General features: G+C 33.1%; 1 protein-coding gene and 1 non-coding gene across 3 annotated transcripts in view; both read left to right on the top strand.

The window, feature by feature from the left end:
* PIK3CA (phosphatidylinositol-4,5-bisphosphate 3-kinase catalytic subunit alpha) overlaps positions 1 to 26,351 on the top strand; it is a 72,126-nt gene that overhangs the window by 10,573 nt on the left and 35,202 nt on the right. The window lies entirely within an intron of this gene.
* On the top strand, positions 23,402 to 23,503 carry LOC116155889 (U6 spliceosomal RNA). The gene has a single exon (XR_004139792.1). It is a non-coding gene; the product is annotated as a U6 spliceosomal RNA (small nuclear RNA).

Genomic DNA, 26,351 nt, shown 5'->3' on the forward strand with positions numbered 1-26,351 from the left:
TTTAGATATTAACCCCTTATCAGTCATGTTATTTGCAAACCTTTTCTCCCGTTCTTTAGGTTATCTTTTCATTTTGTTGGTGGTTTCCTTTGCTGTCCAAAAGCTTTTAAGTTTAATTAGGTTTCATTTGTTTATTTTTGTTTTTATTTCCTTTGTCTTAGGAGACAGATCCCCCAAAATATTGTTATGATTTATGTCAAAGAGTGTTCTGCTTATGTTTTCTTCTAGGAGTTTTATGGTTTTCAGTCTTACATTTAGGTCTTTAATCCATTTTGAGTTTATTTTTGTATATATGATGTGAGAAAATGTTCTAATTTCATTCTTTGACATGTTGCAGTCCAGTTTTCCCAGCACCACTTATTGAAGAGACTATCTTTTCTCTATTGCATGTTCTTGCCTCCTTTGTCATAGATTAATTGAACATAGGTATGTAGATTTATTTCTGGGCTCTGTATTCTGTTTCATTGATCTGTCTATTTTTGTACCAACACCATACTGTTTTTTTTTTTTAAGAAAATATATGTCCTTTTATTATCTCTGAGAAAGATATGTAGCTTTTAAAAATTGAGGTATGGTTGATTTACAGTTTTGTGTTAGTTTTGGGTGTCAATACCATGCTGTTTTGATTACTGTAGCTTTGTAGTATGGTCTTAAGTCAGGGAGTATGAAACCTTCAGCTTTGTTCTCTTTTTCTCAAGATTGCTCTGACTATTTGTGGTTTTTTGTGGTTCCATATAAATTTTAGAGTTGTTTGTTCTTGGAAGATGTCATGGGTATTTTGATTGGGATTGCATTAAGTCTCTAGATTGCTTTGAGTAGTATGGGCATTTTAACAACATTAATTCTTCCAGTCTGATACATGCATGCACTTGCATAAGACAGGATATCTTTCCATTTCTTTGTATCATCTTCAGTTTCCTTCATCAGTGTTTTATAGTTTTCAGAGTATGGGTCTTTTACCTCCTTGGGTGTATATTCCTAGGTATTTTATTCTTTTTGATGTGATTTTAAATGGGATTGTTTTCTTGCTTTGTCTTTCTGATAGTTAATTATCAATGTGTAGGTAGGCAGCAGATTTCTGTATATTAATTTTATATCCTGCAACTTTACTGAATTGATTTATTAGTTATAATGGTTTTTGTGTGGAAACTTTAGGGTTTTCTATATATAGTATCACATCATCTGCAAATAGTGACAGTTTTACTTCTTCTCTTCTAATTTGGATGCCTTTTATTTCTTTTTCTTGTCTAGTTGCTGTGGCTGGAACTTCCAGTACTGTGTTGAACAGAAGTGGCAAGAGTGGGCATCCTAGTCTTGTTCCTGATCTTAGAGGAAAAGCTTTCAGCTTTTCACCATTGATTATGATATTAGCTGTGGGTTTGTCATATAAATGGCCTTTATTATGTTGAGATATATTTCCTCTGTATCAACTTTGCTGAGAGTTTTTATCATAAATGGATGTTAAATTTTGTCAAATGCTTTTTCTGCGTCTATTGAGATTATCATATGGGTTTTATCCTTCCTTCTGTTAATGTGGTATATCACATTGATTTGTGGATATTGAATCATCCTTGCCTCCATGGTGTAAATCCCACTTGATCATGGTATATGATCCTTTTTATATATAGGTGAATTCTGTTTGCTAATGTTTTGTCAAGGATTTTTGCATCTATATTCATCAGAGATATTGGCCTGTAATTTTCTTTTTTTGTACTGTCACTGTCTGGGTTTGGTATCAGGGTAATAGTGGCCTCATAGAATGAATTTTGTGGTGTTTCCTCCTCTTCAGTTTTTTGGAATAGTTTAAGAAGGAAAGGTATTAGCTCTTTTTTTATGTGTGTGTGTGTGTATATATATATATATATATATATATATATATATTTAATTGAAGTATAGTCAGTTTACAATGTTGTGTCAATTTCTGGTGTACAGCATAATGCTTCAGTCATACATATATTTGTTTTCATATTCTTTTTCACCATAGTTCATTGTAAGATATTGAATATAGTTCCCTGCACTATACAGTATGAACTTGTTGTTTATTTTATATATATTAGTTAGCATCTGGATATCTTGAACTCCTAATTTATCCCCTCCCTCCCCCCACTTCCCCCACCCCCTCGGTAACCACAAGTTTGTTCTTTATGTCTGTGAGTCTGTTTCTGTTTTGCAAATAAGTTTGTTTGTCTTTTTTTTTAATTCCACATATGAATGATATCATATCATAATTTTCTTTCTCTTTCTGGCTTACTTCACTTAGAATGACAATCTCCAGGTCCACCCATGTTGCTGCAAGTGGCATTATTTTATTATTTTTTTATGGTGGAGTAGTATTAGCTCTTCTTTATATGTTTGATAGAATTCCTCTCTGAAGCCCTCTGGTCCTAGACTTTTGTTTGCCCCCAGCAGATACTTTAAAAGCACTCTGCTACTGAAGCAGTACTTGTTTCATGCTACTAGGTATTTCCTTCCCTTGTCTTTCTTCATACACTAAGTAGTATTTGTGTCATATTGTCGTATGGTCTGTGTGTTACATGGCTTTTGTAGAATTCTCAGGTCATGTTTTAAAGCTTCTTATATCTATCTCACTTCTCTCTTGTACTTTCTATGAAGTCTTTAATACAGATTTAACTCTTTTGTATATCATTCTGATACCTAGTTTACCCTGACTAGACATTGTATAAAACTTATATGTCATTTATGTGAAAATAAGGAAAGCAGCCACGTGTTTTGAATATTTCCATCGATTCAGTCTCTTAAGTCTTTGCCTTAATCACTAAAGTAGCTGCCTGGCATCTTTGATGCAGATTTCTGCGGCATCGTCTACCTGGTTTCAGTACTGTTGTTGGCACCTTATGTAAGTGAGATTATTAGTTTGTATTTAAGTTTTTGGTAACTATATGTGAGGTTATGTTTTCTTACCTCTTACTTTTCAGCAGTTTTTAGATTGCTCTCAGTGTCACACAAGGTAACTTATTTTTCTCAAGTTGATAATCCCATAGTCTTTCTCTCTCAGTAAAACCCACACACTTTTAAAAACTACATATATTATTATAATTAATTTATACAGAAGTTGCTTTAGAAAGTATCTAATTTTTGGCATAGTCGTTCAGCATTTTTCATTGTTACTTGCTTTTAAAGAATTATTAAGTATACTCCCAGACATTTTTTATACATGTAAAACTATAGAATTTTGTATCTTTTGGGTGGTGGTGGTGGTAGGCACAATGAAAAATTAAAAAATAAAAACACAACAGTAGACTGCCCTTGTGCAATAATGAACTTACTGACAGCCTGTGGGAGAAAATGTCCTTGATTTTCAAAATGTACACTTTAGTATGTATATTGTGAGTTACCTCAGACCCAAACTTTAGTATCATGAATCTGGGAAAGGAGAATATTACAGACTTTATGTTATCTCCCTTCATCTTCACAAATAGCGCTCCAATACACATTGTCTCTCCATTTCACAGATTAGAAAACTGAAGTTCCACATCTAATCAGTAAACAGTGGACTCCCATTACATTTAATTTACATGAATTTAATTGTACACACTCAGCAAAAAGTAAAAACACGAGAAAAGTAATTATTTAAAGAGTGCATTCATATCCCACTGCTGAGCTTTTGCTTTAAAGTAGACATGTGATTTAAGATGTGACTTTGCTGTCACCTCAGTGGATCTCATTGTGTAGGTATGAACTCACTTTGTTGAGTATGATTCTGTTACTCAGACATACGTAATGTTTATACAGCATGGCCTCTAATACCAAGTCTCCGGTGCTGAACCAAAAAAACCAGCAGTTGGTCCCATTGCTGGAAGAAAACTGTTGTTTTAGACTTGCTAAGCAATTGTGTTGATTTCCAAGATGGCCTGCAGTTATGGCCACAACAAACTATTATCTATGCATGTGCATTCTCTCTGATACATGCATGCACATGCATAAATCCACAGCATTTTAAGTACTACATGTATTTTATATATTCCATATATAATTTTGTTGTATTCTAGATTGCTGAATATGTATTATATCTTTTCACAAAACATTTCTGTACAAGGTGGTATAAAAAAATGTACATTGTAAGTTAAGAGTGATTTAAGAGTTTTCAAGGAAAGTGGTGAGTGTGTAAGTCCACAGACTATGTTTGTGCTGTTTGCCACCATAAACCCAGGGTCTAGCATGTTAACAAGCACAAGGTTTATTGACTAAATGGGGAAAAAATGTTTAATTATTCAGCTACTTTTTAAAAAAAAATACAGATATACATATATGGATCATATTTTCTCAGTCTTAATTTTTGAAAGCACTTTGAAAAATCTGCTTTATTCCTCAGATGGATTACTCTTAAGTCATATTAGAACAATACAGAAAACAGAACATTAGAAATTACAACTATCTCACAACATCTGGTACTAATGTGACCACTGGACTTACTGTTATTTATGTTTCTTTCTCCCATCTGTTCTTTTATATGTATATGGATTTGCTAAAGGAAGCACAACCACACTAGGCAGAATTTATTTTGTGAAAACTCTGAGTAGGTTTCTGCTAACTCTTTCACCTAGAGAAGTGGAAAGTCTAAGGATAGAAAATGTAAATAAGATGACAAATCTACGTGTTACTCTTATCTCCATATGTCATATTCATCCCCTTTATGCAAACACTTTGTGAATCCCTGTCAGATCTGTCTGGGGAAAGAGAACTTCCCCTAGATCCTTGGAAAGAGAAAAGTGTACCCCTGAGCTGCCACGTGCTATTTTTTTTCTAGCTGGCCTAGAAGACATGATCATTGGGCTGAGAAGACATGATTTCTCTCTTACACTGGGGAGAGGGCAGAAAGAAAAGGTTTGATGTGGTAAGATGGGACGTTTGCTTATAATTCTACATCAGAACCAAAATATCTAACCTGCCTACTAACTGCATGACACTGAATAAAACCACTTACGTTTTATGAGGCGGAAAAGTTGATACTGAATGGCTAGTGACTGAAAGAGTTATTTCCAGGGTGTTGTATTCCAGAAATGAGCTTGTGCAAACAGACTTTTAAGAACATAGAACTCAAATAAAATAATAACTGTAAATAAAATAGGAGCAAAAATAATTCAATAGTATATTAAGTGCTGTGTCTTCCATAGAAATACGTAGTCAGAAGACTATTGCTTATGAAAAATTTATAGTAATTTAAGGAAATGTTTTTCAAGTGAAAAAAAGCAAGATACAAAATTACTATGCTGTATGAGCACAACTATATAAACCAATGAAGTAAACTAAAAAATATGTGTAGTAAAAAAAGCTGTAAGACACTACTACATCGAAAAATGATAATGATTGTATCAGATACATTTTTGACTGTTTTGTTTTCCTCATTCATCCATGCACCACGTACTCTGTGTAGGTACAGAGCACAGTCCCAGGATCTTAATAGACACTTAAGTCAGTATTTAAGTGAATGAATTTCTATAATAAGCATGAGTTACTTTTGCTTTGAAAGAGATATGAATACAGTCGACATCTAAGTTAAGGAGAGTGTGGGAAGTGTTCTAGAAAGGAACCTGGTTAATAATACCTTACACTTAGACTTCCAGTTTTGAAAATGTTTTTACATTTCTATTTTATATGATTTTCTGTTCATAGCATCACTACTTAGCCAAATTAGAAATTTCTGTTAACCTTGGACTCTATCATCTCTGACCTATCAAAACAAAGCCAACTGATCACCAAATCTTGGGTATTTTTCCGGAAAATGCCTCTTGATTTCATCTCCATCTTTTCTCACAGTCACTGCCTTAGTTTAATCTTTTCTTGTATCACAGTTGTATCCCAACCAGTCTCTCCACTTTTCTACTCCTCTCTCTTTTACTTTCCACACTGCCACCAGAATTTTCAGACATGTAAATAATCAGCAGAATTTCGTGTATGTCCTGTAATAAATAGGTTCTGTGGAAGAAGGCAAAGAAGAGATTGGCACTGCTTCCATGCTCCTGCCAAAGTATTACCCTACAATACAAACTTGATCTGCTTAATGTTTTGTAATTCCTTGTGATCTACATTGCTGCTTCTCAAGCTTTAGGTGTATTAGAATCACCAGGGGGAACTTGTTAAAATGTGAATTACCCAAACCCTAGAAATTCTGATTCGGTGGATCTCTGGGCCTGGAAACATACATTTTAACAAGCTTCCTGCTCTTAAGCCTACTACATGTGACTCCGAGATAAGATTTTGAGGAACACTGACCTCAAAGTAGAGTGCAGTCTCATTCATTTACTGTAATTCTTCTCACAATTTGGCACCGTACTACTTTTCTGTGCACATTTTCTACACTATCCCTCACTGAACACCTTGCAGTCTAGCCATTGGGAACTGCCTCAGACTCACCTGGGCCTTACTGGACTCCTGTGCTTGTGCTCATGCTGAGCCCCTTTTGCTGTGGCTGCTTCCATCCAGTAACTTGTTTACCTGGCATACTCTCTTCAGCTTATGCGTACTCTGTGTAAAGTGTTCCTGGACTTGCTCTCCTAGGCAGAGGTGATCTCTCCCTCTGTACTTCCGTAGCCTCTATTACAGCACACACACTAAGCTATATGCTTACTTATTTACATATTTGTCTTCCTCAATAGACTGTGAGCCTCTTGAGGTCAGGAATGCCATTTTATTTATCTTGTACCTCTAACATAAGCTCGGCACATAATTGCTTAATAAATGTTTGTCATATGAATAACATTTCAGTAAAGAAGTCAGGGAAGGAGTGATTAGTCCCACTTTTCAGTGAGGAAAATGAGGTCTTAAGAAGTTAAGTATCTGCTTACAATTACCCAGGTTGTAAGTACCGTAGACGTGAGATTTGCCCCCAAGATACCTGGCTGCTTTTCTGATTTTGGGCTTCACTGAAAAGGTAGATAGACTATCATAGTAAAATTATGCACACATACACACCTTTTTAAGCTTTTTTTTCCTGCTTGTGTATTAATTTATCTTTTATAATGTTTGGAGGAGAATGTATTTTAATAAATTTTTTAAAACCATATTCACAGTTAATAAAATAATATCTATTCCTCTAGGGTAGGAACACATTGCTGAATATTAAGCTATTTGTCTCTCAGTTTTGCATCCAACCTCCTGTACTCTGCTTTGTGATGCTTATTTGTACCCTTTGCAGAAACCATATTATAGGACGTAATAGGGTGTCCATATTAAATTCAGCTGACATTTATGTGTAGTTAGCATTTTATTCTGCAACAATTAAGACAAAAAGCTATACGTATATAATACATATATAAATATTCAACTGGGTTTGCATTGCATTTTTAAAGTTCAGTTTCCAAAGTTTAGATGTGTTTAGCTTTACTATAGACAGTAGTCTCGAAGTGTTGATGGAAATCAACGACCAGCTGCAAAGTTCAGATCCAGTATGCCATAGAATACATCTAGCCATGGCTTAAACCAAATGTTAGCAATGAAATATTTAGTAGCAACTGTTCTTTTAAAAGAAACGTTTTAGATAATTAGAGTCATCTTGTAATATCCTTATACCCAGCTGTCAGCTTTTTACTTTTTCTGCCAATATTTCTGGAACTGAAATCAAGAAAATGGAAATTAAGGTACCACACTTTGAAATACACTAAACACTTGAAAAACTGTTATATCTTATAAAGATTTCCAGATAGAGTTCCTCAGTTAGTGTTTCAAAAGATTTTTATTAAAAGCAAATAACTGTAATAACCCTCTCCAGTATTAAACTGAAATACATTAGTGAATAATAGCATTTGAGAATTGCCTCTGTTAATAGTCACTGTACTTGAAGATTATTAAAGTAAATTTGGGCATTTGAATTTCATTTTTAAAAATTTCTGCTACTGTTTCTTAATTGTGTTACCATGTTTAATCAGCATCTCACTATCCTTTCATTCCCCCTTTCTTTAGCTTTTGTTATTACTTTTCTACTTTTAATATATTCACATGTCCATTTGCTGTTACATCAACTTTCAGTAATATTCCTGATTCCCCCACTATGTTAGACAATGATGATAGTACCTTATTTTTCCTTTCAGGTCTTCTTCCACCCTTCCACAGCACGTTATGTATGCAGTTACTTAGTACATTGTCAAGTAGTGTGGTAACTTTTACATTCTGTTCTATGACCACACTTAAGTCTTCTTATGTTTTGACTACAGGTAGATTTTAATAGTTGGAGTTAATGGTATTTACATTAATATGATTATGTAAAAACATTTCACTCCACAGCCAAAAAGAGTGCTAAGATTAGATTTCTTTATATATTCAGCATCATGAACCACACAAAAAAATTCTTCTTATTAAGATGACATGGTTCTTCTTTTTATACATTCTGTAAGTTGCTCAATACTGTGCTATTTTGCTTTGTATTTTAAGCATAATTTTATTACACATTTTGTTGTTTTTCCCCCCCCAACATTTCAAGTTGCCTTTTTTCCTGTTTTAAGGATAAGCATATGCATTCTTCAGCGTGTCGTTAATACTTCATGACTCCCACGTTTTTAATTTGTTCCTTAGAACTTGTTGTATTCTTTTTTCTTAACACTTTTTACTTGGGCCACACAGATTTCATTCCAGTTTGGGCTTATTACTCTCTATGGTTGATGTAAAACTTTACCCTAAGATCGCTTTTTCTTAGAATAAATAAGATTTATTGTGTGATTTGGCCACTGAGTCGGTTCCACCACTTGTAGCATGTAATATCTTCTTTCTTGACCTCCACCTTTGGTTGGCTGAAGTAATAACAGCTCAGGTACCTTAGAATTGGTACATGGAAAGTAAAACCCATGGAAATACCTTTATATTTTCTTTACAATATGATTATTTTTTGGCTATAAAATTTCTGGTCAAAATATTTTCCAACAGATTGTAATTACTAGTTTTTCACTTTTATTGATAAGAAAAGTTGCCAGTCAGATAATCATGTCTTTGCTATTACTTATTCCACCACCCCACTAAAGCCTTTAGGCTCTTATCTTTATCTTTTATTGTCTAATATAGGTTTTTTTTTTTTTTTTTTTACATTTAGCTGCTCAGTGGTCCCTTTTAATCTGAACATGTAAGTCTCTCCAGCTCAGAAACTTTCTTCTTTTATTTCTTTAATTTTCTTTCTTCCATTTTTCTCTTACTCTAGAATAAGTATTTGGTTATGGACCTCTCTTTTATATTCCCCCCCCACCTTTTTTTTTCAATGTATGCCTTTTAGTGCTATTTTGCAGCAGTTTTTTTTTTTTTTTTAGTTTTGAAATTCCAGTAGGCAAAATGTTTTATCATTTAATTTGCATTTTTATTATGAATAAAGATAAGCAATTTTATTAACTATGTTTCTTTTTCTGTGTTTCTTTCATATCCTTTGTCCATTTTATATTGAATTGTTTTTATTTATACAGCAGGGATTTCTCCCTTTGTCAGTTATATGAGTAGCAGATAGTTTTTACTAGTTTTTCTTTTGTCTTTGCCTGTAGTGTTTTTCTCCTACATACAGGAATTTTTGTTTGTTATATAGTTGCATTTATCAGTCTTGTCTTTTTATGGCATCTCCATTTTACTCAGGAAAAAATGTCCTTGCACATATTAAAAAGGATCATCTCATGTTTTCTTATAGTACTTTTATGGTTTCATTTTTACATTATGTTTGTTATTGTAAGTAGAGTTTATTTTAATGTAAGGTGTAAAGAGGGAAGCCACTCTTACTTTTTTTGCAAGTGTCCAGCTACTTGATCCAAATGGTCTTTTCCTTATTGATTTGAAATGACACCTTTATCATATAATACATTCTTTGTCTATTTAAAAAATTTTTTTCTTTTGATCTGACTCTTTTTGAACTGTATCTTACCATTGTAATTATTGTAGTTTTAGCATATGTTTTCATGTCTGCTAGGGCTAGACTCTTCTCTCCCCCTGATTTTTCCCCTCCTCAGATTTTTCCTGGGTTTCCTGCCTTGCCTTTTTTTTTTTTTTTTAAACATTAGAGTCAGCATGATTAATTCTATACACCCAAATCTTGTTGGTATTTTATTGCAATCATGTTAAATCTACAGATTATTTAAAGAGTAATTTTTGAGTCTTCCTTACCAAGAATGTTATATTTTTCTATTCCTTCAAGTCTTTTATGTTTCTCAAGAATATTTTGAAGTTTTCTTTGTATATCTTAAAGCAATAAGAATTCAACTTTTTTCTCCCCTCCAAGTAGCTAGTCACTTCCACCAGGACCATCTGTTAAGTAATCCAACCTAGTACCCTAATTAGAGACTCTGAGTTCTTTCCTATACAAAATAGCAGCAGTGACTTCAGTTCATTTCTGAAGTCAGTTCTGTTCCATGGGTCTATATGAGCCAGTACTATATATTCTATTTTTGTAACCGAAGCTTTAATGTCTATTAAGGATTGTCTCTTCTCATTACTTTTCTTTCAAAGATTCAGTGTATTAAAAGCTATTATAAAAATTAGGTACACTGTTTTATAGGCTCACACACACAAAGAAAACTAGACTAGTCTCACTTCAGGTATTATTTATCCTAAATAAATTATTAACTAACAGATTCAATAGTCTGTTAAAACACACACATACACGCACACATGTACGCACACCCCACAATCAAATGGCATTTGTTGTAGAAATACAAGGGTCATTTTAATTTTAGGAAATCTGTAACACTTATAAATGCACATATTCTCTCCCTCCCTTCCTGCCTCCCTCTCTCTCTCTCTCTTAAATACACACACACACACAGAAATACACACAACCTTAGAAAATAATAATAGAAGTCTATTCCTTGATATATTAAATAAGAGTTATCACAAGCCAGAAGTTTCACTCAGGCTTAATAATGAAAGATTCACATTTCATTCATGTTATGAATGATGTTGGGAACAATCAACTATTTTCTCACCTTTTTTTTATGTTGATGTACAATACTAGTTAAGTTAAATAAGGGAAAGAAAATGAGTATAGTAAGAAAAGAGGAGACAAATTAATTATAATGTGAAAATTTTACTTTTTGTATTCATTTCTGCCTTTCCTAACTGCCCACTCATATCCTGCTCCCCAAAGTGTAGCCAATGTTAACATGTGGTTAATTCTAGCAGAGGAAGTGGGAGGGGGTATAGGGATATATATTTATGTACAATATTTTAAATCCAGATTTTTAATCTTTTTATATAGAATTATAATCAACATTTTCTTGTTTGTATCTTCCAACTGTCATTATATTCCTCTTTTAAATTTTTGTGATCAAAACAAATGTATCTTCCAGTAATGATAGTGTGAAGGTTGGGTGATTCCCTTCCACAGAAAACAAGCATAAGAAAGCTGGAGTAACTATATTGATATCAGCCCATGTATTTTAAAACAAAGAATAATACTAGAGATGCAGGGATATTTCAAAATTATAAAAGAATGAATACAGAAGGAAAATAGAAAAATTTTTGAATATACATGCACTTAATAACAGAGGCACAAAATATAAGAAGTAAAAACTGACAGATCTGAAAGTAGAAAAATAGGCAGTTCAGCATTTGGTTTGAGATTTCAGTCCCCTCTCTCAACAGTTGGTAGGATAAGTAGACAGAAAAACAGAATATAGAAGACTTGAATAAAGCAGTCAACCAATTCGACCTAATTGACATCTACAGAATACCACACCCAACAACACATACACTGTATTTGAAACAGTCATCAGGATAAGCCATACTGTGATCCACAAACATAAAATATGTTAATAAATGTGAAAAGATTGCAGTTATGCAGTGTGATTTAAACTAATTTAAAAGAATTAAATTAAAAATCAATATAGAAAGATATAATGCAAATCCCCAAATATGTGGAAACTGAATAATGTATTTCTAAGTAACCCATGGGTGAAAGAAGAATTCATAGGGGAAATTAGAAAACAGTTTTAACTGAATGAAAATAAAAATAAAACATATCAAAATATTTGGTATATAGCTAAAGCAATGCTAAACAATTAATTCAGAGTTCTAAATGCTTATACTAGAAAAGAAAGGTCTCTACAATCAGTTATCTAAGCTCCTGCCTTAAGAAGCTAGAAAAGAAAGAGTAAATTAAACCCAACATAAATAGAAGAAAAGACATAATAAAGGTCAGAGCAGGACTCAAGTAAATAGAAAATAAAGAAATCAATTAAATGAAAAGTTCATTCTTTAAAAAGTTCAGTAAACGGTTGATCAACTTTTAACAAGAAAAAAGGAGAGACGTAAATTAACAATGTTAGAAAGAATAGATACTATTACAGATACTATACATTCTTAAAAAGTTAATAAAAATATTATGAACAACTTTACACTTATCAGTTTGACCACATGGATAAAATAGACAGATTCTCTGAAAAAGACAAATGACCAAAATTGACTCAAGAAGAAATAGAAAATCTAAGTAGAGCTATGTAGAACAAGGAAATTCAGTTAGTAATTAAAAACCTTCCACCACCAACAAAAAAATTCAGGCCCTAATGGCATAGCTGGTAATTCTGTCAAACACTGAATAAAGAAAAAATACAAGTCCTACCCAAATTTTCAGAAAGTATATGTGTAAGGATAACATTACAACTCATTTTAAGGGGCCAGTATTACCCAGATACCAAAGCCAAAGACATTACAAGAAAAGAAAGCTAGTAGCCAATATTCCTCATGAACATAGACACAGAAATCCTTAACAAAATAATAGCATATTAAATTTAGCAATGTATGAAAAGGATAATACATTATGGCCACGTGGGATTTGTCCCCAAAATTGAAGACTGGTTTAACTTCCAAAAATCAATTCAGTGTAATACACAATGCTAATAAGACAAAGTCAGAAAACTGTATGATCATCTCAATGGATGCAGAAAAGGTATTTTATAAAATTCAACACAAACACATAGTAACTCCTAACAAACTAGGAATTGAAGGCAACTTTCTCAGGTTGGTAAAGAATATCTATGAAAACAAGAATAAAATCATACTTCATGGTGAATGACTGTATGCTTTTCCAGTTAAGATCAAGAACAAGGCAAGGATGTTTGCTCAACTTAAACTCCACTTTTACTCAACATTAAACTGAAGGTCCTAACTGATGCAGTAAGATAAGGGGAAAAAAATGAAAGGACATACAGAATAGAAAGAAAAAAGTAAAACTTTTATTCATAGATGATATGTATGTAGAAAGTTCTAAGGAATCTGCATTTTTAAAACTGTAGAATAGATGAATTTAGCAAACGTATAGTTTACAAGGTAGTAAACAAGAACTAATTGTATTTCTGTATACTGACAGTGAACAATCCACAAGTGAGATTAAAAAACAAACCATGTTAGCATTATATAATTATTTAGAAGTAAATTTATAATTACTTAGAAATAAATTTAACAAAAGATATGCAAAATCTGTGCACTGAAAACTATAAATTTTTGCTGACATAAATTAAAGACCCTAATTGAGAGTCATACCATGTTCTTGAATTGGAATACTGAATATTGTTAGGATGGCAATTCTCATGTAATTGATCTGTAGAGTCACTGCAGTACCAAAACCTTGTTAGTCTTTTTCATAGAAATTGAAACCCTGGTTCTACAATTTATATGGAAGTACAAAAACATAAAGTAGCTCCCCCCCAAATTTTTTAAGTACAAAATCTGAGGCCTTATAGAACCTGACTCTTTAGACTTCCTGTAAAACTACAGTAGTCAAAATAGTACAGTATGAGAGTAAGGATAAACATACAGATGGGTGGAAGAAATTTGAGAGTCTAGAAATAGAACCATGCTTAATATAATTGATTTTTTTCAAAGACACCAAGGTAATTCAAGGGGAAAAGAATAATCTTTTCAAAAAATGGTGCTGGAATAACTGGATATGTATATGGAGGGATTGAAAAGATTCTTAACACTATCTTTACACTAAACTCCAAATTTCATTCAAAGTGGATCCTAGACCTAAACATAAATGCTAAAAACAACATGCAAAGTGAAAGAAGCCCGACACAAAAGATTACATACTGTTTGATTCCATTTATATAAATCTCTATAGAGTAAGCTGAGCTAAAGAGACAAAAACTAGGTTAGTAGTTACCTAGGACCTGGGGTAGGAGTGGGAATTGACTGTGAAGTGAGAAAACTTTTAGGGATGAGTAATTAAAGTATTTTAAACTTGACTGTAGTAGTATTTTTCACAACTGTATATGTTTACCTAGATTCATTGAACTGAATTTTAAGTTATACCTCAAAGCTGAAATAAAAAATAATAAAATATAGATTTAAATTACTACTGAAAGGTTAATAGAAATAGTGTATTATCCCTCTTTTCTCTTATCCTCTTTCCCTAACCTCTTTCCCTAACTTGTCCTATGTCATTCTTCAAAAAAAAAAATTGTCAACTATTTTCACTACTTCTGTTTACCACCTTATAATAATGGGGTATACTGCTATCTCTTGGTCCACCAATATTCAACATCCATTGATTTCCTCTTATAAAGTATAATTTTAACTTTCTTGACATCTTCCTTCTCCTTATCTTGCCATCCAGATATTTAATTATTACTGGTTAAATAGTAATTTTCATTATGGTCATATAAATGTTGTTCAACAATGAAGCAAAAAGTGCATGTGATTATGTCTTTTCTAGTACAGCTTTTATTGTTGTTACTTTAATTAAGTAATTGCCTCATTTAAAAAATTTACTTAGTTATAGTTGCATTTCAGTTTGTCTTCTCAGAGGCTTCAATCCATCTTTGTAATAATTTTCACCTCTAAGATAATTAGCTTGGTTATTTTCCTAAGACACCTTCCTAGAACCTTCAGTTTTTCTAATTTAATCTTGACTACTCCCTAGGTCTGTTTCACAGCTCTTGTCATGAGGCTTCTCTTTTCTTTCATCCTGGAAATTACCTACACCTGCTTCCTGTGTTGGAGCCTTGCTTTCCCGTGCCCCATACCTTCATGGTATACTCCCTCTTGTGGCTTCCTGTAAAGGGATAACTGAAGGGTGGATTTCTTGAGATTTTTGCATTTCTGAATATGTCATAGTCTACTTCTGCAGTTATGTGATATTTTAGGTGAGTGTAGAATTCTAGATTGGCAGGTGACAATTCTACCATTGAACCACCAATGCCCAGCGTAGAATTCTAGATTGAAAATCATTTTTACTCAAAAAATTTTTAAGTATTGCTGCTTTAATTATCATCTGGCCCCCAGTTTTGCTGTTGAGTGGTCCAGTGGCATTCTGGTTCGTGATCTTTTATTTCGCCTTTTTGGTGGGAGGGGTGTTGTTTTTCTCTTTAGAAGTTACTATTATCTTCTCTTCGTGCCTAGTCTTCTGAAATTTATAGCGCTGTACCTTGGTGTGGGTCTTCGTATTAGTTCAGTTCTTGGAAGTTTTCTCGGTTTACTTTTTTTGATATTTTCTCTCCTCTATTTTCATTGTTCTTTCTGGAATTCGTACAAGTCAGATATTAGACTTCTTGGATTGCTTTTTCTAATTTTTTAACCTTTCTTCCCTATTACTCATCTCATTCTTTTTAATTTGCCTTCTAGAAAATTGCCTTGACTTTAAACTTTTACTGAGTTTTTTTTCAGCACTTATTCTCTGATTGTTTTCTTATTGGTTCCTCTTCTGATCAATGATGCAAATTTTCTCTTATCTGAGAATATTTTAATTAATTTCTTTGACATTTTTCTTCTGTCCCGTCATTCTCTCTGTTTCTCAGCACTCTTGTTTTGGTTTCTGTCTTTAATATTGGAGACTTCCTCAAATGTGTGAAGATCCTTGGCTGTCATTCATATTTAAAAGGCATTAAAAGCTGATTAAAAGCTCTGAGTTTGAGGGCAGAACTCTTGTCTGTTGGTGGACTGTGCTATAGGAAATCCCTAAATGTCATGATCTTCTCTAGGTAAGTCAGTTTTGGATCTTCTGGAGAAAGTCTACCTTCTCTTGTGTAGGACTGCTTATGTTGTAGAGCTTTACTGAAGAAAGGGGCTTGGGATCTTACATAATCCTGATTTTTAGTAATAATTTTACAGTTATCTATTTCTGTGTCTATTTAAGTCCAAAGTTTCTTGGATTTAGTTTTTCCAGAAAGTATGCCTTCTGATTTCCGAAGGATTGGAAAGTCTTTGACTATGCTAAGTGTTGGAATTCTAGTAGTTTCAGGTATTTCCTGCTCCTGAACTGTTCTGAGGTTCTTTAAGAATTGGCTTGCTTCCTGTCTGTAGGCACTTAAATTTAATATTTCTTATCTCACTTATCATTCTTTTCTTCCCTATCTTTATAAATTATAGTTTAGGATTATAATTTTCTAGCTTCATCAAAGAAGGTGTTTTTTTTTTATTCTTAGGAATGATTGAGGGTACAAAGGTCTTTACTCTATTTTGAAATCTGAAATCTATCCCCCTTTCTTTTTTATAAACACACTGTTTTGCAGCTCTTCTCCCACCTCCTTACTATGTCTTGGTGATCTTTCCATATCAGCACATACAGATCTACATCATTCATTTTAATAGCTGTATGATATTTCATAAAATGCTTTACTATAACTTATGTAATCATTCCCCTTAATGAATATTTTGGTTGTTTCTAGTTTTTGCTTTCATAAATAATGCTGCAATGAATATACTTTAACCTAATTTTTGGTGAATTTTTACAGATGTATCCATATTCCTAGTAGCGGCATTGCCTAGTCTAAGACTGTGTGTCTAAAATTTTGAATCATATTGTCAGTTTGTCTTTTAGAAAGTTTGCATTCCTGCTAACAATCTGTGAGTGCTATTTTTGCAGTAGTGGGCTTCATCAAACTTAAATTTTTTTCAATCTGATAAGTAAAAAATGGAAATATATCCTTGTTTTTATTTGCATTTTAATTATTTTTTAAGCTTATTCATTTAAATTTCCTTTTCTGCAGAATATGTATTTGTAATGTTATCTTATTCATCTTTTTCTTATTGACTTGTCTGAGCTATTTGTAAATTACAAAAAAAAAAAAAAATTAGCCCTTTGTCATATATGTTGCAAATACATTTTTCCAGTTTACCAGTGGTCTTACAATTTGATTTATGTTACTTGCCCAAAAAGTCTTTGACTTTTTAGTCATCTTTGTCCATATTTTTCTGTATGACTTCTTGGTATTGTAACATTAATATATAAATAAACCATAGTTTTCCTTTATAGGAACGATAACCAGTTATATAATGGAAGAGAAGAACCCATTCAAAAAATTAACAAAAAGATCACTTATCTAGAAATAAGCTTAATAAACCGTAACAGAACTTACATAAAGAGATCTTTTAAAACTCTACTGAGAAGGCAAAAATTTCTAGGACAAGGTATAGATAGTACTAATCATGAAAGAAAATTAGATAAATAGGACTTTATCAAAATTAACATTTTTTGCTTATCAAAAGACATTGAGTGGGAGGGAAGAGTATAGTTCAAGTGCTATACTCAAGAGCACACGCTTAGCACGCACGAGGTCCTGGGTTCAACGCCCACTACCTCCTCTAGAAATAAATAAGTAAACCTAATTATTTCCTCCTTTCTAAAACAAAGACAACAGGAAGATGAATAGGCATACCACAAAATAGAAAAAAAATTATTCTCAGTACTTACAGGTGACAAAAACCTTATATCCAGAATATATAAGAACCTGAAATGAACATTTAAAAAAAATCAACTACCTAATATAAAAATGGGTTAAAGACATAGACATTTCACAGAAGATATACAAATGGCCAATAACACATAAAAAGATTCTCGACATCATGAGTCATTAGTAAATGCAAATTAAAACCAGAGTGTTTTAGTTTGTAGAGATACTACTACATTCCCACTAGAATAGCTAAAATTAAAAACTGATACCACTAAATAGTTATGAGTGTGTAGAGCAACTAGAACTCTCATTTATTTCTGGTGGGAGTACAAAATGGTCAGCCACTTTGGAAAACTGGAAGACAGTTTCTTATAAACATAACATTTACATTGTGTGTCCGGAATTGACCAAGACCAGGTATGATGGTTTGCTAGGAGGACTCAGCATGTCGTCATACTCATGGCTATGATTTATTACAGCAAAAGATACAAAGCTCAGTCGGCACAGGGAAAAGGTACATGGGGAGAAATCCAAGGCAGACAAGGTGCAAGCTTCCAAGGGTTTTCTCCCAGTGGAGTCATACAAGATAACACTGAATTCCCCCAGCAAGGAGGAATGTGTGAAATGTAGCCAATAGAAAAGCTTGTTAGAGATTCAGTGCACAAGTCTTGCTTTAGAGGCTGCTCCCTCTGCCTAGCACATACCCATGTTCCAGAAGGAAAGCAGGTCTTAAACATAAACCGTATTTTTTTCATGAACAGTTTAGGTACACTGAACCACTCTTATCAGTTAGGAGATAGAAATCCCCTCAGTATCCGAGATCCAAGTTCTCAGACACTAACTAAGGGCCGGCTTTGCAAGCAGGCCTTTTTAAGGATAAGCAGTCAGTCTATACACCATACAACCCAGCATTTCACTCTTTAAGTATTTACCAAGAGAAATAATGGTATATGTCCACTAAAACAAAAACAGTAAAAACTGATGTAAGAATGTTTATAGTCAAAACTCTAAAAAGCTTATATCTTCGACAACTGGAGAATGGATAAACAAATTGTAATAAATTTTGGAATATTCCTTGGTGATTTAAAAGAACTAATTAGTGATATATTAACAACATGGATAAATCTCCAAAACAGTGTGTTAACTGAAAGAAGCCAAACACAAAAGAGTATATACACTGTGTGATTCAATTTATATGAAGTCGAGAACCAGTAAAACTACTCTGTAATTACAGAAATCAAAATATGATTGGGGGCAGAGAGAGAAGTTAATTGGAAAAGAGCATGAGGAAACATTTTGGAGTCATCTGTATCTTGTTTTGTGTGATGGTTACACAGATGTAAAAAGTTAAAAATCATCCAGCTTAATACGTAAGATGTGTGCAGTTTATTGTATGTTAATTATAGTTCAATTAAGTAACTACTGATGAACATTGAACAATACTTAGAAAAGTGAAAATACATACTAGAATAAGAAGATTATCTTGTAAAAATGTTAATTCTGTCTTAGTATAAAAGTGTTCTTAATTAAAATATGACCAAGTATTGCTTGGAGCATTGTATTTGAACCTAACAAGGTGATTCTAAAGTTCATCTGGCATTGAAAGCCAAGTTTAATGAGACTGTGAGGAACTATAGGGAAGATATTTGGGTTGAATTTAAAGAATCAGTTTGATTGAAATGGCAATAGGGGATGGAGATAGAAGAAAGATCATGAACGTTATTTACAAATGCAAAGAAAACTGAAGAGAAAAGATTGATCCAATAGGATTAGAGCTTAGAGTGTGAGGGAAAAGAGAGTAAAGGCAGAGAGCATTGTTGTAATGGTTCATGAGGCTTTGAGTTTGAGCTATATTCTATAGATTCTAGAGATTCATCATATTATTTTAATTGAGTAGTGATATGATTAGATGTGTGTTTTAGGTAGTCAGTTCTAGTGATACTGTGGATAATCAATTGGGGAGAGGAGAAATTATATTGTGTATGCTTTCAGGGCTTTTGCCTTAGTTCATATTGCCCACTTAACTGGCTGTGCCCTCTGTACCTATCAGAAATCCTTTTCGTTCACTGTCTCCCTTAATAGGACACATATACACACACACACTTTCTCCTGTAATTATTACATTCTACCTGTAGATTAAAAGGTAATGGGCGGAGGGGCAGGTATAGCTCAGTGGTAGAGTGCATGCTTAGCATGCACTAGGTCCTGGGTTCAATTCCCAGTACCTCCATTTAAAAAGTAGTAAAAAAATTTTTTTAATAAATAAATCAACCTAATTGCTTCTCCTCAAAAAAGAAAGATAACAAAGGTGAGCATTCTGTCCTTCTGACCTTCATTTATAAACATATATGAATGATTGTTTTTCCTCTCTTTTTCATCACTTATCGCTTCATGTTAATTTCCAGCATCTTGTAGAAAGCAATTGCTTAATGAATGCTTGTTGAGCTAGAAACAGATCAGTGTTCCATGTGAGAACTTTTTAGGGTCTGATAGTGATACAGAAGATGGCAAAGAAAAAAAAAAAAAAGGGATGAATTTGAGGGCAGGTTTAGTGGCTGGAAGTGACATCATGTAAGAGGAGTTGAGAACTCCAGAGGTTCTAACCTTGCAGATTGAGAGTGGTGATGTCGTGAAAAATGCCCACATTTGACTAATGAGCAGAGTAAGAGCGACCAACAAAAGAAGCAATTTAAGGAGGCCAGGAAAATATCACAGAAAGATTATTTTGACTTTTTATTAGGATAATTTGGGGGGAACTTTAAATCATTTATAAAATCAATAGTCCCTTACCCTGGTAATTTTAACCCTTTAATTTTGAATGTATTTTACGATGAGATATAGCATATGAACCTGAGAACCTCTTGACGTTTAACCTTGTAGAAATGTCCACTTTTAGAATGGTCTCATATATATTATAGTGACTTTGTAATACATGCGCAAATAGTAAGAGAGAGAGAGAGGATGTGTGAGTGTGCACATGTGTATATGTGTCCGTATTTTGTCCTGGGAAAATGACATCCTAACAAAAGAACAGTTCTGAAAATAGCTAAAGTAAAGGTTGTTTTTCTGTCACCACAAAGCAGATATGGAGAGTAGTGAAAGCAGACAGATGGACAGTTCTGCCAGTTTTGGACTGTTCTAATAGAGAAAAGAAACATTCTGTTCCTTTTACTCAGAAAATGAATTTCTAGGCTAAATTACTGGTTTCAGTAATAAATTTCCTATTCTGACCAAAGAAACATAATTTTTTTTACCCTAGGGATAATGACTCATGCTCTTTTCAGAATTTTGCTTTTGTGGAAACTAAACTGCAGTCATATATATGGCACTGTTATTTGGATCTTAGTGTTAATGATACTATTATAAGTAGACTAGTGATGGGTAAGAACACTAGTATTGTAAGGCCAGTTTAACAAAGGAACCAAGCACAGGTTTTAATTAGTTGATTCCTGGAGATATAAAAGTAGATTTGTTTGTTTGTTTATTTTCTTTTCCTTCCTTTTGCTTCTTTTTTAAATGGAGGTACTAGGGATTGAACCCAGGACCTTGTGCATGCTAAGCATGCGCTTTACCACTGAGCTATATCCTCCCTTCAAAAGTAGATTTAAAAAAAAAAAAGAATAAGCTAATTGTTGTGATTTTGTTTATTATGCTATAAAAATAGAGCCCATACTTTTAATCTTTTTAGAAAAAGATATTTCATTGTTTTGAGGACTTTGTGACAGAAGATGAATTTCTGACTTCCAAAAGAGACAGTAGAGATACTTTAAATAATTTTTTTCTGCCTATTTTTTTCTTATACCATTCAAAATTGGTTGAGACTACCAAATTATAATTGCATAGGCCATAAAGCAACTATTAAATAACAGAGATTATTAGTATTGACTACATGAAGTTAAACGTCTGTGTTCCAGTTTTAGTTTAACCTTAATCTTGCAATTTAAGAAATAGAGATTTAAATGTACTCCTTATCTAATAGATGCTCTCATGCTGAATTTTCATCGCATCAAGATTGTCCATCAGTGTATCCATTCCTATAATAACCATTATTGGACACAAAACACACAAAAGTATGTGTTAATGTCCCCCACAATGTCTCTTCAACCTAGAAATTTCTCTTATCTCTTCGCTTTAATCTTTGCAATCATTCCCTTTCTTGAGGTACTGCTTCCTAGTGAAGGTTTAGAATTTTAGCTCTTTAAGGTTGCTTTTTCAAACCTTCTTTTCTATTTCCCTCTGTGCATTTATTTTAATTTCAGCAAAATTAACTAATGAATCATTATGGGTGAAGCAGTTTGGGGGATAATAATTTAATGACTTATGTTAAATAACCAGTTTAAAAGTTTTTGTCAGTCATTACATATTAAGGAAGCACTAAACTTACTGAATTATTATAATGTAATTTATTGTTTAACTGATTGCCTTCGATGGCCAACTGATGATATATTTGCACCAATGAATAAAAATGAAAATATTCTACAGACTGATCACTTATGTTGATGTTTATACAGCTACACTGGTTTCAGTTTGTCATTCTCATTGCTCTAATTTTTAAGGTATGGTAACTGTCATTTCCCACATACTTGGTACATTGTGCTGTATCAAGTCTAAGTGAATAGTAAATATTTGAAAGGACAAAGTGAAACGTATCTACTAATATTTCTCTTCCATCATTAAATGGATTCTGAAGTATCTTATCCATATTGTGTTGGCTAAAAACACTGAGTTTTTTTAAAAAGTACCTGTGCTTACATGACTGCATTGTTGCTGTCATTTGTAGGACTGCTGCTTTCACAGCTGGGCTAGGCGATGCTTTTGCTGAAATTAAGCTACCATCTCTCTGATTCCACTTCTGGGAGATTTGTATTCCTTTGCTTGCCAGGCAGCTATCCTGCATTACTCCAAATTTTGCTTCTTTATTGAAGTAGTACTGCTTTTACCAGAGAGCAAATACTGAAGTGTGATAAATCACTATTAAAGTTGATCAATAATTGCTTGCAATGGAATTTTTCACCATTATTTGTGTAATACTAAAGCATTCTGTTATTGCCAGAAAATGGAGCAGATATCAGAATATAATGTTATTGTTTGGTCTTTATCATTGAAAAAGCAAATTTTAAAAATCAAGTTTCTACTATATTTCACGTCTTTCATCTAGTGTCGTTGCATCCCTCTTGAAGTGTAGTGTTACCTGTAGATAGAGTTGGGTGGTATTCACTGAACAAATAACATAGTATCTTAAATTCATTAGAGTATAGTTTGAAGAAAATGGAACATATTTGCAAGTAGCTCTTTATAGGTTTATTTAAGTTCAGTAAAACTTGGGACTACTTGTTTTGGCCAATAAATTTGGCATGTGAAATGAGCAGATTAAGAATAGACATTATGTGATCATCTTAAGTGAAATGTAGTGAAATAAAATTTCAATGCCCTATGTATGCTATGCTTTGTATCTGTTGTAAAAATGTCAGTAATATATCAAAAGATACAGTATAAGAGAAAGAATACTTGAAGAGATTACAATAATGGCTTCTAAGAAAGGAAATCAGTTCAAGGACAAAGTCTGAGATTGTGGTATTGGGGCAAAAGGATAATAGCAAGGTTAAGTAAATAAACAAAAATTTCAGGGATCTACATATTGATGTGATAACCAGACTTACTCAGTACATCTTCAGCCAGATTTATAAGTACTTTGTAAAACTAAAATATGTTTTCATGACACTGTATTACACTGATGCTTAATTTTATGGGATGAATGAAACTAAAGGCAACGTCCTCCTAGTATTTTTGGTAAAAGTTCATTGGATAGTACCTGTTTCCACAGAATATACTACTAAAATTAGAATGGCAACAGAAGACTAGCATGGTCCCTGTGTAAGGTTGATACACACATTCAAGACATACTCCATATTTTTAAATTAACATTTTTCTTTGATTCGCTTACCAGCAGGCTGTTTTCCTGCTGCAAAGCAAATTGATGAAGTCCATTTGCACTTTCTCCTTAATTCCTCAGTATTGGCAAAATCACTACCATGATCATTGCAGCACAGTCCAGATCTTATTATTCGATTTTGAAAATATTGTCCTTGCAACAACCAGTTACAGCAATGATATATAAATATCTGCTTTGTTCATTATTTGTGCATGGTAGTATGTAATCATAGGCACAGATATGGTAGTTGCAGCTTTATGACACTTGTCCTCAGGAAATAGGGAAATGTATAGGAGACCACAGATATAATGAAGCTTTATAATTGGCCCCTCATTCTCTCTCCCAGATCAATTTGGCCTTTGGTAGATAGTACAAATCTATTAAATCTGGAATATTGAGTTGGTCAAAAATGAAAATAATACTCCAAAGCAAAGAGACTTTTTATGAAATATATCTGGATGCAGTTAGGGGAATATTTCAAGTCTGCTAATACCCCCAATCAAAGTTGCTAGCTCCAACTTTATTGGTCCGAATTAGAGTGAAAATTTACTATTTTGGTATTTGAGGTTTTTTTTTTTTTCTTTGTGGATATTAACTGCCTGTTCTGTGCAAGGAAGATAGAGCAACTCATTCTACTGAGAAACCTGTAGCTGACCCAAGGTTCACTTTGTTTATAATGGGAGCATAAGGTTTGTTATGCAAGACTCATCTTTTCATCATTGTCAGGAAAGACCATAAGGTTAATCAGTGGGGTGCAGACAAGTTTCAATACATCCAGACACTAGAGGGGTACCACCAGAAGGAATACTAATTGCCTAGGAGTCCCTAAATTATGTCTTCATCCTGTGGCATAAGGAAATAAGGTAGCTATTCATTCTTGATAAAGAGAGGAAAAGACAAAAGAGGAACAGTGTGAAGCAAAAGTTCCTCCACCCTCCGCATAATAGCAGGAAAACTTGAAAGAACACTGTTGAGGTATTCAAAGCTATGGAAAGGCTTATGAAGGCATTATACATATTCCAGAAAGAAACAAAAATGAAAGAGGGAAAAGCCATTTGATAAACTGCAAAGAAAGAAGTTCTCATTTGTGAATGACTTACGGAAATATCTTGCCTTCAGCTTGTTACGGGTCTTTAAAAGAATCAAGTTGAGTGAGCTAGAAGGCTCGTTTCTAGTGTTACCTTTTTCTAGATGTTTCTGATTTAATTAAGATGTTTAATCTAAATATTCTTAAATTCTTTAATGAATTTATCTAGATGGGCCCTGGATGATGTACTCTTTTGTCCTTCTTTCTCCTTAGATCACTAGGAAATGACTATTTTCCAGATCAGCCAAGTCCAGGATAGTTGTTAGCTTCAGTAGGATAAGAAAGAGTGAAGTTATTTTTTGTGAAGCCCCCAGGCTTTTGAAAGAAAAAGAGGGGAGAGTTAATTTTAATACTGACTTTAAGCTGAAAAGTAGAGCCCTTTTATACTTTGTTAAGTGAACACATCAATCACGAAAGAAACAGTGTGGTTGGCATCATCCATCTAATTCCAAGTACTAAATAGATTTTCATCCTGAAACATATGGGACATGAGCCTCATTTGTAAAGGGGAATTGAAAAGGACAGTGAGCCCTGTTTTTTGGTTAATAATAAGTTTGGTTATAAACTTTCATTTATTGCAAAAGATTAAGCTTTAGGAACCTATTCTCATAACATTCTGTGGGAGCTAAAATTTTTGCTTAGCAGAAAATTGGAGTAACATTTCAAGAACCCCTCCATATTTTGCATTTCCTTATAGTAGGCCATGCTTCCTTGCTGGGCTGATCTCTTCACTGATCTCATATTGGTTAAATTTTCATGGAGGCAATTGGGTGCATAATTAGGCTTCTGTTTTCACTGTTGTGAAGTATACTCTTGGCCCTTAAATGTAGATGCAGCTGCCAAATTTAAATACCTTAGGGTTGTTTCTCTCTTTGTATAAAAGATACTACTTTGTAACCGTTTTACTAGGAGTATCTTTTTTCTTATTAAAAAAAAATTACCCTCTACATTATACCAAATTTCCTTTAAGTATTGCTTCAGTGAACTAATAAACAGTATCTTACTAGAGGGACATGAGCTTTGCTGTTGGATTTTGGCCCAGAAAGATCACTCCTGCTTATTTCTGATCAATCCAAATATGATTAAAAGGCATTTATTTTAACAAGAAGAGAAAATCAGTAGTGTGGTCTGTTTCATTCCCCTTTACTTCTTGCTTTTCCTCATTGGTCATTTTTTTTTTTTCAGTCCAAAGAGCCAAAAATATTTTTTACCATGACTTTGCGTTTCTACTGCTATTACTCATGGCAGTATCCCCCTTTTTCTTTAAAAGAAAACCAATATAATCTCATGTATAAACTTAAAAGTAGATTTTATAAATTATGTATAGCATTATTCTAAAACAGGAATTTTTGTATGTATTTCCATCTGCTTTTTTCTTAAGTGTTTTGTTGACTTGTATTTGATTATTTTCTATTGTGTTTTATCATTGTTGAAATATATCAGAAGACCATTTGATTTTATGCTCTGCTGAGAGTGTACAGACTGAATTAAAGATATAGGCCTCATCCTTTAGGAATTTTTTGTTTTAGTAAGAATAACAGAGACAAATATAAAGATGAAGACAGACATCTGTACAGATATGAAACACAACAATAAAAAATATTTTTATTGCATCAGAATTTTTTGAAATAATTTTTTAAAATATCTTTTAAAAGTATCTGTCATCTCCTTACAGTAGGCCCGAAACAATAAAGTTCTGTCCCTTTCTGGACACATAAATCTAGATAGCATTGATCCAGTAGGT

The sequence above is a fragment of the Camelus dromedarius genome, chromosome 2 (genome assembly GCF_036321535.1).
Source record: "Camelus dromedarius isolate mCamDro1 chromosome 2, mCamDro1.pat, whole genome shotgun sequence".
Classification (NCBI taxonomy): domain Eukaryota; kingdom Metazoa; phylum Chordata; class Mammalia; order Artiodactyla; family Camelidae; genus Camelus; species Camelus dromedarius.